Below are 16,662 nucleotides of genomic sequence, written 5' to 3'. Positions count from 1 at the left end.
AACATAGTAGTAACCCAAGTAAAGGAGATTTTTTTTAAATAGATAAGTATTTCAGCTTCACAGTGTCCCTTTAGAGACCTGGTACCAATCTTGTCACTGAACAAATTATGGAACTCTTTACATTCTCTATGAGTTGGCATTAGAGAGTGTTAGGGCAGAGTTTTCATCTTTAAAGTGAAATCCATAAAGATTTAATGTGAAAATGCACTACATACCTATTTTTAAAATTAGGTTCTTAGATTGAGGCTGTCATTCCAAAAAATCAGATTTAAAACAGTAGTATGTCTTGTACTGAGTTTTATTTCCATTTCAATTTGTCTTTGCTGATCACAAAGGTCAGTAACACAGAGCTATTATGCATTATTAAAAATTTAAGGCATTTTCGCTTCACTGTAGTGACTAAAACAAATGAAGGCTAATTTGGGATACCATTCTGTAAGGGCAAATTTGGGGGCATTATTTCAAGTGATTTAACTTGAAAATATCCAACAGTTGATGTAGTACTAAAAATGTATTCACCTGACCAGTTGCACTTGCAAAGTTTGATCATTTAGGGTAAAGCTCTGCACACATTGCTCCTGCTGAATTCACTCACATGTGAAATCAGAATTTTGCCCTGGTAGGGCCCAAAACTTATTGTAATGTTCCTAAGAACAGATGTGGGATAATTCTGCAGCACTTTGCTTATAATGACACCTGCCTTTGACACAACGCCATGATGTTTGGGAGTATTAAATTTTTAGTAAGAAAAAAGGATTTATAACCAATTACAAACTTTTATAGGTAAAAGAAAAACAGTGGCAGGGGGCAGTTGGTTAGGAGCTAGAGTTACCCTTCTAATACAAAGATTTAACAGGTTGCTTTTCCTTTTATTAACTTTGTACATGGAAGTCAAACGAAGACTATAATCTGTGGATCCTCAGGCAAGTAGTGGCAGCCTTTGGATCCTGAATGAGGAAATTGGGCTGTGTATTACATTCCCATCCATGCCCTATTTCAAAGTGGAGGAACTGGCTGGGTGGAGAATTTCCTTCAGCTCAAATCCTGCCACTGCATGGAGAGATGGGATCAGCATGTGAGATGTTGAGCCAGCTTGGGTTCAAAAGTTCAGGTCCCAAGAAAGTGGTGTCAAAGTCAGATTCAGGCCTCACATAATTTGTCAGACCACTCTGTTTATTAGCAAAGCGCCTTGCTAATGCACCCAGATGTGAGCCCGTCTCTGAGGCCCAAGATAACTTATTTATACAGCTAAGCCAATTTAACATAAGAGACAAAAGAAAGCAGAAACTGACAAATATACATACATATCTTATTTGCATACTAACGTTTATCAATCTCCTAGCTCAGTAGGAGCTCTAAGTTAATTAGTTTGAGGACCCATTGTCTCACACACCTTAATGTTTCTCTTCCTGACAACTATATTTCAACAAACCCTTCAAGTAGCATTTCTTTAATGAATTATAATTTCAATATAATTCATTCTACTTTCACAATCCCTCCTTTTGGTCAATCTACGCAATGACCAACAATGACTGGGTTCCACATATCAAGCGTTCTTTATGTCTTTGTTCATCAGTGATATTTAAAATCATCAAATTAGCACTCTGGTTTGGGGCAGCTATCTGTGTAGCATGCCTGACACAATTTTGGATACAACAGGAAAGTAACTGTGCAGGAAATAGCCCGACTTGATTATGTAAAGAGTTGTCACTTTGGATGGGCTAGCACCAGCAGGAGAGTGAATTTGTGTGGGGGGGTGGAGGGTGAGAAAACCTGGATTTGTGCTGGAAATGGCCCACCTGTTGATCACTTTAGATAAGCTGTTACCAGCAGGACAGTGGGGTGGGAGGAGGTATTGTTTCATATTCATGCTCAAATAAATTGGTTAGTCTCTAAGGTGCCACAAGTACTCCTTTTCTTTTTGCGAATACAGACTAACACGGCTGTTCCTCTGAAACCTTTCATATTCTCTGTGTGTATATAAAGTCTGCTGCAAGTTTCCACGGTATACATCTGATGAAGTGAGCTGTAGCTCACGAAAGGTCATGCTCAAATAAATTGGTTAGTCTCTAAGGTGCCACAAGTACTCCTTTTCTTTTTGTGAAAACATACAAAAATTATTAGGATTCCAAACAGGAGAGTTAGGGCTCCCTGAAACAACCAGTTTCCTATGCCAGAGAAATTGAAAAGGTTACTTAGCCACTTCCATAAAGAACTTGGCTCTTCGTGGGGAAGATATGCGATTTGTTCTAAGTGGCTAGCACGATCTGTTACCTCATTGGTGTTGTCTGGTATATACACACAGCAGTCTTTTCCAATGAGAGCACAAGTCCCTCCTTTTGCCACCAGCACTATGTCCAATGCCTGACGGTTTTGGAGGGCCATCTGTTGGATTGCCCCTGTTTCTTTGGCTAGGGCTCTTAAACTTTCTCCGGTTTCATTTGCCATTATTTCAACTACTGCTTGTAACCTTAGGAGCCTTTTTTGCATGATGTATTACTCCCCCTAATGGTATGAAGGAACCGCCAATGGCCTCTTCCCAGGTTAAGGGGGCTTATGTTATTTACATACCATTGGGCATCTGTTAAGTCCCTTCTTTTTCGCCTGAAATTGCGGAGGCGTTCTCGAGGGAAGGTTCCTAGCACTCGGAATTGTGGGAGGAGTCGGGCAGGATAACAGATTCCTGACCAATTAGCTGGTAGGTGCGGTGTATGCTCTGGTCCCACACACCCAGTGATGGCCTATTAAGGCCGGGAAGGGTTGGTTGCACCCATTTGTCATATAGGTATTTGCAAAGGAGGAGGAGTATCCCCTAAAGGGTACAGGGTAATTCTCCTTACGAGGAGTGGTGTTATTTGCATGACATTGAAAAATTGTATTGTTTTCACTGTTACTGTAGGGGGAACATGAGATTGATTTCTCTGTTTGATCCCAGGTTGAGAAAAAATTCAGATCTCCATACCCGGCCCGCCACTTTTTAGTTTTGTTTGAATAATCCCATACACCATTGGCCACAATATGCTGAAGGCAACGGCTTTTCCCCAGATCCAGCCCTGTCCCATTACACACCCAACACCAATGACCTTTTCCCTCCACCACACTTATCCATTGAGATGCATTTATTCCCACCGCTTCCCAAGTGTCACTGCTGTTCCATATTTTGTTAAACGGACGAGGCCCTCCAGTGAGGTCTGGGGACTTGAGTGGGATAGCCAGGACAGGAACGCCAGTTTGAGAGTGGGCTGGGATGTGGCTGCAGACCCAGCAATTAGAAATATTAAGGGTCTGAGCTATCCACACCTGCTGCTGGATAAAAGAATTGTCATCGTGGTCTCCCCAGACCGTAAGATACCAGCAGCCGAGGAACAGGCAGAGGTGCATGTTGGAGGCAAGGCTCTTCTGGTTCTGACAACCTCAACTGAGGGAATCGCAGTCACGGTTTTACGCTCACCAGGCAGTAGGCGCTAGGCTCGCTACTGCTTTTTTTTTGTTTGTTTTTGTTTTGTTCGTCGTCTGCTTCTGGCAACCCTTACGAGAGCGTAGATTGTAAGGTATTGCAGACTGTTCCTCTATGTCGTCTTCTGGAGTCAAAAACGACTCTGCATTGTCCTGAGGTGACGATTGGTTCTCTGGGGATGGTGCTGCCTTACGCTGTGAAGCATGTATCCACGCTGCGATGCCAGGTAGTTTAAGAGCCGTCTGTGTAGTAAGCAGTACCTGATGAGGACCCTTCCACTGGGGCTCCAAGGCGTGCTTTCGATGATGGCGCCATACGTAGACCCAATCACCTGGCTCGAGGTTGTGGCAAGTGTCGGAGGTGGGTTTCGTGGGCCAGGCGACTCGAACCTGTGAATGGAAGTGACTTACAGCTTGTATTAGTCCCTTGCAATACTGAAGGAGCGCACTGTGAGTCAAGTTCAAATCTGGAACGGGAGTAATAGTAGTCATAGCTCGCATAGGGTGTCCCATAACAATTTCAAAGGGACTTAATTGATGCCTTTGGGATGGAGTGGATCTCGTGTCCATAAGGGCTAATGGTAAGGCTACTGGCCAGCTTAATCCTGTAGAGTTACAAATTTTAGCAAGCTTATTCTCATTTAGTCTGTCAACTGCACCTGCACTCTGTGGGTGGTAGGGACAGTGCAACAGGTGTTTGATATGCGATATACGGTCCAGGTGTTGAACAAGTTGTGTACTGGACAACTTGTTCAACACCTGGACGTATATCGGACGGATGTATATCGGACGACCGTATATGTGGACAGAGTAGCAGGAATTCCCTTGGCAGGCATAATATGAGTTAACAAACATTTGGCAACAGACAGTGAGTCAGCCTTGCGACAAGGAAAGGCTTCAATCCAACCAGAGAATAAATATACCATAACCAGTATAAATTCATATTGTTGACACTTAGACATTTGTACAAAATCAAGTTGCCAATGCAAGAATGGTGCTTGAGGCAGGCCCCGGAACCCCTGGGCCACTTTTACAGGTTTACCAATATTATGGCTTTGGCAAATGGTACAGGCTGCACAGTGGCGGGCTGCAAAAGAGCTAAAATGGGGGTCCCACCATCCTGTCTTAGTTACATCCCCTCCTTTCCGACATGTGAAACACTGTGTAGCAGGGCGGCCAGAGACGGGTAAAGTGAAAAGGGGGCTACAAAGGCGCCAGTAGGCGAGTGCCAAAAAGAATCGGGATGTAGAGAGCAACCTTGGGCAACCCAGGATTCTTTCTCGGTTTCTGGGGCAGAGCCTTGGAGCAGGGCGAGGTCAGTGAGGGACCAGGAGGGTAAGAGGAGAGCGGAGAACAAGGGAATCAGACATTTCGGCTAGGCATGCTGCAGCAGCCACAGCACACAGGCAGGGGGGTAAGCCTTGGGCAAAAGGGTCTAAAGTGGCAGAGAAATAAGCCACTGGGCGGTTCTTTTCTCCGTGCATCTGAGTGAGAACCCAAGTGCACACCCAGGTTGTTCGTGGCAGAAAAGGGTAAAAGGCTTAGAATAGTCAGGCAGCCCTAAGGCAGGGACAGAAGCCAAACCCTGTTTGAGGGAAACAAAGGCAGAATTGGCCTCAGGGGCCACGGCATGGGGTCAGGCACAGAGAATCGAGTGAGTTCCTGGAGAGGTTTTGCAAGGGAGGCATATTGGGGAATCCATTGTCTGCAAAATCCAGCCATGCCGAAAAACTTCTGGACCTGGCTTGGGGAGCAGGGTCGGGGAAAGCTAAGGATAGCTTGGACGCGGGTGGGAGAAAGTGCACGGGAACCCTGGGAGAGGAGAAAGCCGAGGTATGTGACAGAAGCTTGACAGAGTTGTAGTTTAGAGCGAGAAGCCTTGTGACCCTTATTTGCTAGGGCAGTAAGGAGCACTAAAGAGTCAGTTTCAGAGGCAGACAATGAAGGGGAACAGAGGAGTAGATCATCTACATATTGGACTAGTGTGTACCTGCACAGGAAAACAAGGTCAGCAAGGTCTCGGGCTAATGCTTGGAAAAATATTACGGGCTTTCAGTATACCCCTGGGGCAGTATGGTCCATGTGTACTGTTGCCCCTTGTAAGAAAAGGCAAACAGGAACTGGGAGTCAGGGTGAACCGGGAGAGAAAAGAAAGCAGAGCACAAATCAACAACAGTAAAATGAGTTGCATCTGGTGGGATAGAAGCCAGAATCTTTGAGAGAGGCAAGTTTTGATTCTGTCCACCTATGATTTGCCTCTTCCCACCACTGCATGAAACAATCAGCCTCTCCTTTTGCCAATTTAGTTGTAGGTTGACCGAGTTTCTTTTAAGACGTCTACTTGGTCTTTGTCCCAAGATCCTAACAGTGGCCACTGAATTTTGGGATTCTCCTGAGTTAGCCTTTTGCATTCCCATACACATCCCCCCCCACCCCCCCTAAGGTCAGCCTTTTGAAGCCATCCCCCACCCATGTCATGAGGTTTTCTGTTCATTAAAACACAACAATGCTAGCAACAAGACAAACACCACAGACAAACAACACAAAACATAGATCCATGGTATTCTGAGTTTTTCTTCCGCTGGCGCCAGCTTGCTTGTAGAGTCTAAAAACAAAAGAAACAATTTCAACCTCCCTGGTGGGGACAGATTATTGCTTCATAATAATACCACTTTCTTTTACAAATTTCCTTGCTAATTGCAGGAAAAACAGAAGAATTACCTCCAGGCTGTACTTATTTTGTTCTATAGTCAGGCTGTTCTATAGCCAGGCTAGTGAATTACCCCACTCACTGATCATTTATGAATTCATGAGGTGGTGTACCTCAGTTTCCCTTCTTGTGCAACAGACCATGTTTGCAATAGTTTCTCTGCTGTACCAAGCTATAGGTTTATTCTCAGGTAATAGCAGAGACACAGCTTCAGATTTTAGCACTATTCACACACACAAAATTCTTTTTTGCCTAACATCCCTTGCGCTGTGATTACTCTTTTACACAACTGTACCCCGATTACACTTCCATCTTGTACAACTAGACACAACCAGGAGCAGCCAAGTTAAGTTCCAATAGAAACCCCTTACATCCTTTATTGATTTTGATTACATTACCCAATAGTCAAACAATTTTGATCTGATTCTCTCTCTGCCTGCTGCCTGCAGCAGTCCCTTATAGACCATTTCTGTGGGAAAAGGGCCCATTTTCCCTCAGAATAGCTGTAAAGGCTTCTGGGGACAGAAGCGTAGTGCTGGTAGTAATCACTCTACCTGACCCCCTTAGCCTAGACCATTTTTCCAGAAATTTACAGGAGTTCGGACTCTTCCTAAAATACATAAACTGAGCCGGCGTTCCTTTAGGGAACTGTCCCGACTTAGACGTCTGGTTACCCATACAGGAGGACTTTACACACCAATCACACAAGAAGGAAAGTCGGGTTCGTCAGGGCGATGCCCGGTGCAACACACAAAAGGAGCCCACAGGCTACTGCCTCAATCACCCTTGCTTTCACACTAAGGGTTTTACCCAAGGCTTTGAAGTTTTTTTGGTTTAAGATAGCGACCTTCATGTCTGTGATTGCGTGACCAGCAATGCCCCTCTGCCATGTACATTGGTCAAACTGGACAGTCTCTACGTAAAAGAATAAATGGACACAAATCAGATGTCAAGAATTATAACATTCATAAACCAGTCGGAGAACACTTCAATCTCTCTGGTCACGCAATCACAGACATGAAGGTCGCTATCTTAAAACAAAAAAACTTCAAATCCAGACTCCAGTGAGAAACTGCTGAATTGGAATTCATTTGCAAATTGGATACTATTAATTTAGGCTTAAATAGAGACTGGGAGTGGCTAAGTCATTATGCAAGGTAGCCTGTTTCCTCTTGTTTTTTCCTACCCCCCCCCCCCCCAGATGTTCTGGTTTAACTTGGATTTAAACTTGGAGAGTGGTCAGTTTAGATGAGCTATTACCAGCAGGAGAGTGAGTTTGTGTGTGTATGGGGGTGGGGGGGATGTGAGAAAACCTGGATTTGTGCAGGAAATAGCCCGACTTGATTATGTAAAGAGTTGTCACTTTGGATGGGCTAGCACCAGCAGGAGAGTGAATTTGTGTGGGGGGGTGGAGGGTGAGAAAACCTGGATTTGTGCTGGAAATGGCCCACCTGATGATCACTTTAGATAAGCTATTACCAGCAGGACAGTGGGGTGGGAGGAGGTATTGTTTCATATTCTCTGTGTGTATATATAAAGTCTGCTGCAGTTTCCACGGTATGCATCTGATGAAGTGAGCTGTAGCTCACGAAAGCTCATGCTCAAATAAATTGGTTAGTCTCTAAGGTGCCACAAGTACTCCTTTTCTTTTAGTGTAAGGAGAGTGATCAGGTAAGGTAAGCTATTACCAGAAGGAGAGAAAAAAAAACAAAACAAAAACCTTTTGTAGTGATAATCAAGGTGGGCCATTTCCAGCAGTTGACAAGAACGTGTGAGGAACAGTTTGGGGGGGGGGGAAATAAACATGGGGAAATAGTTTTACTTTGTGTAATGAAACATGCACTTCCAGTCTTTATTCAAGCCTAATTTAATGGTGTCCAGTTTGCAAATTAATTCCAATTCAGCAGCACTTGCTACCCAAGATCCATAAACCTGGAAATCCTGGACGCCCCATCATCTCAGGCATTCGCACCCTGACAGCAGGATTGTCTGGCTATGTAGACTCCCTCCTCAGGCCCTACGCTACCAGCACTCCCAGCTATCTTCGAGACACCACTGACTTCCTGAGGAAACTACAATCCATCGGTGATCTTCCTGAAAACACCATCCTGGCCACTATGGATGTAGAAGCCCTCTGTGCCAACATTCCACACAAACATGGACTACAAGCCATCAGGAACAGTATCCCCGAAAATGTTATGGCAAACCTGGTGGCTGAACTTTGTGACTTTGTCCTCACCCATAACTATTTCACATTTGGGGACAATGTATACCTTCAAATCAGCGACACTGCTATGGGTACCCGCATGGCCCCACAGTATGCCAACATTTTTATGGCTGACTTAGAACAACGCTTCCTCAGCTCTCGTCCCCTAATGTCCCTACTCTACTTGCGCTATACTGATGACATCTTCATCATCTGGACCCATGGAAAAGAAGCCCTTGAGGAATTCCACCATGATTTCAACCATTTCCATCCCACCATCAACCTCAGCCTGGACCAGTCCACACAAGAGATCCACTTCCTGGACACTATGGTGCTAATAAGCGATGGTCACATAAACACCACCCTATACCGGAAACCTACTGACTGCTGTTCCTACCTACATGCCTCCAGCTTTCACCCTGACCACAACACGCGATCCATTGTCTTCAGCCAAGCTCTACGATACAACCACATTTGCTCCAACCCCTCAGACAGAGACAAACACCTATAAGATCTCTATCAAGCGTTCTTACAACTACAGTACCCACCTGCTGAAGTGAAGAAACAGATTGACAGAGCCAGAAGAGTACACAGAAGTTACCTACTACAGGACAGGCCCAACAAAGAAAATAACAGAATGCCATTAGCCGTCACCTTCAGCCCCCAACTAAAACCTCTCCAGCGCATCATCAAGGATTTACAACCTATCCTGAAGGACGACCCATCACTCTCACAGATCTTGGGAGACAGGCCAGTCCTTGCTTACAGACAGCCCCCCAACCTGAAGCAAATACTCACCGGCAACCACACACCACACAACAAAACCACTAACCGAGGAACCTATCCTTGCAACAAAGCCCATTACCAACTGTGTCCACATATATATTCAGGGGACATCATCATAGGGCCTAATCACATCAGCCACGCTATCAGAGGCTCATTCATCTTCACATCTACCAATGTGATATGTGCCAGCAATGCCCCTTTGCCATGTACATTGGCCAAACCAGACAGTGTCTACGTAAAAGAATAAATGGACACAAATCAGACGTCAAGAATTATAACATTCAAAAACCAGTCGGAGAACACTTCAATCTCTCTGGTCACTCGATTACAGACCTAAAAGTGGCAATATTACAACAAAAAAACTTCAAAAACAGACTCCAAGGAGAGACTGCTGAATTGGAATTAATTTGCAAACTGGACACCATTAAATTAGGCTTGAATAAAGACTGGGAGTGGCTGTGTCATTACACAAAGTAAAACTATTTCACCATGTTTATTCCCCCCCTCCCAACTGTTCCTCACATGTTCTTGTCAGCTGCTGGAAATGGCCCACCCTGATTATCACTACAAAAGGTTTTTTTGTTTTTTTTCCTCTCCTGCTGGTAATAGCTCATCTGAAGTGATCACTCTCCTTACACTATGACAGGTTTCAGAGGAACAGCCGTGTTAGTCTGTATTCGCAAAAAGAAAAGGAGTACTTGTGGCACCTTAGAGACTAACCAAAGCTAACTAACGAAAGCTCATGCTCAAATAAATTGGTTAGTCTCTAAGGTGCCACAAGTACTCCTTTTCTTTTTTCTCCTTACACTGTGTATGATAACACCCATTTTTTCATGTTCTCTGTGTATACTTACTGTATTTTCCACTGCATGCATCCGATGAAGTGAGCTGTAGCTCACAAAAACTTACGCTCAAATAAATTTGTTAGTCTCTAAGGTGCCACAAGTACTCCTTTTCTTTTTGAGGATATAGACTAACATGGCTGCTACTCTGAAACCTGTCAGACTAACAAGTTAGTGTTATAACATTCTAAACTACAGTAGTGTAACTATATATGGGATCAAATTTATTAGGAAAACGATCTAACTACATTTCTTTTGCAAGATACCACATCTAGAAAGAGTATTTGATGTCTCATGTGAAAATAACTAGCCTCTTTCCTTTAGAGAACTGTAGAGGATCTTTCTGTGGTTAAAGATAACACCAGAGTTACTGGAGAACGTTTCAATAAGATAGGAGAACAGTCATAGGCATGGTGAGAGCACAGCCACATGCTGATAACAGCCAGTTTTTCCGGGGCCCTTTAGCACTGGTGGCTCTGTCAGCCGTTTGTTCCAGGTATTGGGCGGTGGGTTTTGAGGACCTTGGGCGGGGAAGGAACGGAAGGATATGATTCAGGAAGTTTTTAATAGAGGTACTATAGAGACAAGAGGAAAAACGTTTGCATTCATTAGGTTATGATTTTAGCAGGAGCATTGGCTCAGATAATGACTTGCTGGCTGAGTTCAACAGTTTTCTGTGCTTTTGCCAGCAGATGTTGCTATGATTAATAGGGCCAGCTTTGAGAGCTTGCACAGCATTTGTCAAGCATTCAGAAGAGAAGGAAAGCAAACAATAATTTTTCAAGGAAGAAAGTGATGATTATCCCAGCAGCCCTGCTTCCTTCTGGCATGGTGCTTCCACACACGAAGCCTGAACCAAAGCCCTTTGAAATCAATGGAAAGACTTGGAAGCCCATACCCATGGCCATGGAGCCAGCTGCGAGAGCAGTGCTGTTGCTTCTTAGCAGGCAGGAATGTGCATGTTAGCTCCCTCCTGCTAATATTCCTAATCGCGCCATGTCAAATTCAATGAAAGAACAGGCTAGCCATGCGGCACCCTGTTGGAGGGCATCTGAGTGTTGCTAGCATGGCTCTTCAGTTATAGATTCAACTCCTACAGGGTCAGTTTTTAATTTTTTAAAAATTTAATTGATTTCCCCCAATTCCTTCACCTCTGCCAGAGACTGACAGTATGTGTGGTTTAGAAGGAGCCTGAGCCTAGAGACAGTTGGTTTGGGTAACAAGTTGCTTACTTCCTCTCCCAGATCGTTACTGCAGATATTAGATAAGACCAGACCTAGCCCTGATCCCTGAGGTAAGCCACGAGAAATACCCTCCCACAGATGGACATGTAACCGTTCGTTTGTTTATGGCCAGTTAGCCATGCTGTTATCCAGGCTAGTGGCAATTCATTTTTCAAATAACGTTTTGTGAGACCATTTATTTCAGTTTTGTGCTGGTGTCAATCCTTCATTTTAACTAATTCGTCAAACTTCTTGTCTTTATTTTTCTTGCTAAAGATGAATTTTTGAAGAGAGAGTTCAGAATCTCATCCCTTTTGGGGTCATCATTAATTTTATCCCCATCTTCGTCTATGAATGGACCTGTTGTCTCCCGGGTCTTCTCTTTTTTACATCTGTAAAAGCCCTTCATATTCTCCTTGGCCCCTTTTGCTAGCAGGGGTTCATTTGCCTTTGCTGTCCTTATCTTCTCTCTGCAGACTGCAACTGACTCTGTGAATTTGGTTGCCTCCCCCTTTCTCGTTTCTAGTACAGGTTTTGTTTTATTAACTACAGCGCTTTGAGCAGCCCTATTATGAAGCCTCATTGTCCAGCTCTTAACTCTTGGAATCAGCTTTTTCAGAGGAACTGCAGTCTGTTGTGCCATAAACTGGAGTGTCTTTAAGGTTTCGCCAGCTGTATCTTAGATTGGTGAATATTAATACTTCCTCTTTTTACACCATACTCACTAAATGTTTGACTTTCCCAAAAATCTAACACCCTTTCTTCGATTTCCTGAATTCAAGGAGCTTGTGATCACGGGTCCCAAGTGTCCTTATTATTTTGTCACTTCCTCTGTAGATCTAGATGGCTTCTCTTGCCTTCCCTCTGCATAGGAATAATTTAGATGTTTTGACTGGCCGATAGAGAGTCAAATTCCTCTACAAATACACTGTCTTGCAGATGAGAACCTTGCGAGTTGCTCCAAGATTCTCCTCTGGTGGTTTATAGTAGATCCTAAAGCGTCCCCACCACACCCTGCATTGTCAGTTAGCTCCCTTGCAGTGTAAAAGTTTTTGATCTTCAAAACTCCACCCCCTACATCCTTTCTTCCTCTATAAATATTGTACCCATCTGTATGGATATTTTGCTTTCGAGAATCATCCCTCTGGGGTTCCGTTATGCCCACTTGCTCATAACCTTCATAATTTAGTTTAGCTTTGAGTGGTTCTTGTTTGGTTCCCATGCTCCTTTTGTGTGCAGACGGGTAAAAGCAGGTCTGGGGTAAATGCCACTCTCCCACATAGATGCCTCTTTCCTCTCCAGGGCTGTTGTGATGGAACTCTGGTCTGCACAGCCTGAGGGAGCAGGTTGACGTCAGCAAGAAGAGCAAGAAAGTAAGAAATAGCTACTGTATCCAGCTTTCCTCCCCGCCTTTAAGTCCTTTGGGATTTACAGTGCTTAAAACAGTGTACGTTATTCCCCTTCCATGATTTTTCAGTCCCACAGAGGATGTCTGCTTGTGGGAGAGGCAGGTGCTTTGTAGCCTAGGTGAGAAACACAAGACTTGCAGAGGTAGCTTCCTGACAGACAGGGATTTTATTTAAGTTTCTTCCTTGTAGATTCCAGCTGCCCCACCTTCTAATAGCCACCTCCCCTCCAGGTCTCTTCCATCATGGACCTCACGTCCAAGAAGGGATAACATGACAGAGTGACAGTGACTTAGCAGCCGTGGGTTTGTCCTCCTCGTCTGTGCTTTTAAGGTGCAAAGTTAACAGGTCAATGGAATAAAGAGCCTAAAGTTCTGTAACTGTTCCTTAATGCTTATTAACTCAGTGAAGCTCCGTCATTAAGCAAATAACTCTAGATCAGTCATGAGAGTTCCTGTGTGTTTCTACAGATGCTGTTCCTGAGAGCTAAGTAAATAAACAAGCATTTAAACAATTAGAATATAACTTCTGAATTAGGGCTTTTTTGGCATTTCTATTCAGGACAAGCAGGTAGTGTACTAATAAGCATAGACATATTTTTTTTCTCATTTTCCATTGCGGTTAAGTGGTTGTCATCCTGCTTGCCCACAACCATCTGCTTGAGGGTCATTTCCTCCTGTACAGCCCAGCTGATCAGCAAAAACAGTTTCTGTTTGTCTTGCTACATTTTATGTTTGATTTATTATCATAGCTCTCAAGTGTTAAAGAAGATTTGAACTGTACCTAGAAGCCTGATGTGACATTTTGACTTAGTGTTAGAGTAACAGTAATTTGTGCCATGAGTCCTGATGGTTGTGTTTATTTAAAAATTGCATTGAAACAAGGACTCTGAAACCAAATGATCTGAATAAACAAACTGCACACTGGTTGCATTCTGTGTCCACATGGGCACACCTGCACACAGCTCTGTCTGTATACCTATATAGCACGGATTTCTATGGGGCCTTTCTGCATAGAGCAGTGGTCTCCAACCTTTTTACGCCCAAGATCGCTTTTCGAATTTAAGGACAACCCAGAATCTACCCCTCTCCTTCCCCAAGGCCACGTCTCACTCACTCCATCCTGCCCCCTCACGGTTCCCCGTTCCTGGCCAATGGGAGCTGCGAGGGCAGTGCTTGCAGGCAGGAGCAGCGTGCTAAGACCCCTGCCCCTCCTCATGGGGCCATGCTGGCTGCTTCTAGGAGCGGCGTGGGGTGTGGCAGGCAGGGAGCCTGCCTTAGCAGCAGCCCAGCAGCATCACCGGAGACCACAATCGACTAGGAGAGTCCCCAGGATTGACCAGTCAATTGGGATCGACCGGTTGGGGACCACTGGCATAGAGCATCGTAAAGTGAACTATAGATAGGGTTATTTATTCCCATTATGTGACATTTTAGAACAAGAAGTAAAAAGAATATGGGCGGTCATTGCACAGGAAGTCAATGAGGCTTAGTAAGAACATAGCAAGATTAAGGGGAAAAAGTTGGGCATTTATATGGATAACAAGAATATGAGTTAGAAAACTTATTGCTAACAAAAATTTTGGAAGGGATATTAAACGTTGTGCTTTCAGATTTAAGCCAGCTGCTATTAGCAGTCTCTAGCTATTAGAGATCAGGATGAGACCTAATGCAAGGGGCAGATTACCCCACATCTGCTGGTCTATACTATTATGTTGACCACTTTTACAAGTCTAGGATATACTTTTGTACAAAGCATGCCTTGTGAGGTACCATTTGAAAATTCATGATCTGCTGAACATTATTATCCTGGTAAAATATGTGTATCAACATTGTATGTAAAGTTATGAGATTCTGCTGTGTAGCATTGTTATAACATACTCCAGTGTTAAGAAAAGCAGGCCCAAACCAGTTTTTCAGAGACAAAGACACACTGACACCCCAGCCAGGTGTTAAAGAGCTATCACTTGCTTAAGCTGCCATTCTCCAGGAACAGGAAGGTGTGAATAAGAAATTTACATTTAATCACAGGGACAGTTCAACCCTCATATCCACAAGAGACTACTTGTTGCTTGCACCCCAGTGCAGGGAGGGGTAATTCTCAAGGTGCGGGGAAGGGTATAAAAATGGAGGACACACACAGCACAAATGACCTCTCTCCTCCTTCATCTCTGCTCATGACATCAACGACTCAAAGAACTGAACTAAGGGGGTGAGGTCCCAGGCTGAAAGGAGACCCAGCCTGTGAAATTTATTGCAGCATATGGTGAGATAAAATCTTTGCTTTTAAATTCACATAGCTCGTTAAGTTAAGTATTAGCTGCATTTTACTCTTTTATTTTCTTTTGTAACCAGTCCTGACTTGTATGCACCATCACTTGTAATCACTTAAAATCTATCTTTCTGTAGTTAATTAACTTATCTTATTGTTTTATCTTAACCAGCATGTTTGGACTAGTGTGGGAAACTCCATTTGGAATAACAAGGGTGGTGCATGTTACATTTTCCTTTGATGAAATGAGGGACTTGCTGTGAGCGTGCCCTGCCCAGCACGCTGCTGAACAAGATGTACATTTCTGGGGGACAAGGCTGGGATCAAGAATTTGAAGGTGTCTCCCCGTATATAGTTAATGAATGACTGATCAGAGTGCTCATGTATTTATCTGGGAATGCATTTGCTGGGTGGGGGGAGGGCGATCTAGGAGTACAGAACACAATTGCCCATTTTGGATTTGAGGCTAATTTTCCTGTTTCTTGAAAAAAATCTCATGGGATTTTTAATGACCACCGATCGTTATTCTGTCTTCCCCTTTTCCCTCTGTGTGTCTGCATCCCATCCACCTCCTTCCCATGCAGATGGAGGTACTATCTTAAAATATTAGGGGACCAAGCTAATTCCAACCTCACAGGATTCCTCCTGTAATGCTCCCATTAGCTGTATACATCCCACATGGTGCTAGAAATGTTGTGCTACCAGGAGTGCTGTGCATGGCTGAGGCTTGGTCTGCACTTGAAAGTTGTATGGGCATACCTGTGTCAGCCAGGGGTGTGAAAAACTGGCCAGCATAGCCATGCTAATATAGCCCCCAGTGTAGATGCAGCTATGTCCACAGAAGACTGCTTCTGTCAATGTAGCTATGTCATTTGGGGAGGTGGTGTTCCTACATCGATGATAACACCCCTTCTGTTGGTGTAGGCTGCATCTGCACTCCTGGGCTGGGCTGCCATAGTCTCCAGGGTAGTATAGACCTACCCTTAGCAAGGTTGTGTGGCTTGTCCACATTAATTCATAATGAGGTGTGGTCTGTGTAGAAAAGAGTGAGTTAGTTTTTGCTGACCAGTGGAAGAGTGGCAAGGGAGAGTAGGACAGAGTCAGTTTTTCTTTTTAATGGTTGGATGCAAAATATCTTGAGCTTGTCAAAAAAAACATTGAAGCCATCCCTGGACCTAATGTGGTGATGGGGGCGCTGTGTTGCAGAGACGGGGGTGGGTGAGTTACTAGAGGGTACTTTCCTGTCTGAGTCAGCACTAACCCCAGCGTACCAGTGTGTGCTAGGGGAGATAAGATCTTTTACACCCACAGACACCAAGATCCAATGAATTTCAGAACCTAGGAGAGAGTTTTCATCACATGTGATCTCCCTGCCATGCCCCAGGGCTGTTGTTTCCTGGGTTTCAGCAGCTCAAAGCTCCTGCTGCCTTCAGGGGGCCCCAGAGCTTTCCCTAGCCCTCTGGCTACTTGGCTCATGCTAGCTCCTTTACCAATACCACATCCTGGAATAATCTGGGTTGCTCTTGGAGTTCTTCAATCCAAGCACTAAACCATGCTGAGACCTGTTTTGTTTGTGAACCATGACAACACCTTGCCCCAAGGTGTGGCTGTTCTGGTCTGTTCTCCACAGTACAGATGCTGAAGGAAATGTATGAGAAATTGCAATCTGTGAAGCGCACAATGCTGTCTTTTTTTTGTTTGACAGAGGACCATTTCTGCCATTAACCCAATGCATCACGTGGACAGGCAGTGTGAATAGTGC

The 16,662-nt window shown here is 44.3% G+C and overlaps 1 protein-coding gene and 1 long non-coding RNA gene across 2 annotated transcripts in view; one reads left to right on the top strand and one right to left on the bottom strand.

The window, feature by feature from the left end:
• The window catches only part of ACSS1 (acyl-CoA synthetase short chain family member 1), an 81,053-nt gene that overhangs the window by 24,784 nt on the left and 39,607 nt on the right, over positions 1-16,662 (top strand). The window lies entirely within an intron of this gene.
• LOC142071670 (uncharacterized) lies at positions 283-5,866 on the bottom strand. Its single transcript, XR_012667900.1, has 2 exons — positions 5,447-5,866; positions 283-3,846 (listed from the first exon to the last, which is right to left on the bottom strand). It is a non-coding gene; the product is annotated as an uncharacterized LOC142071670 (long non-coding RNA).

Source organism: Caretta caretta, chromosome 3, assembly GCF_965140235.1.
Source record: "Caretta caretta isolate rCarCar2 chromosome 3, rCarCar1.hap1, whole genome shotgun sequence".
NCBI classification, from domain to species: domain Eukaryota; kingdom Metazoa; phylum Chordata; order Testudines; family Cheloniidae; genus Caretta; species Caretta caretta.
This window is presented reverse-complemented; position numbering and strand designations above follow the sequence as displayed.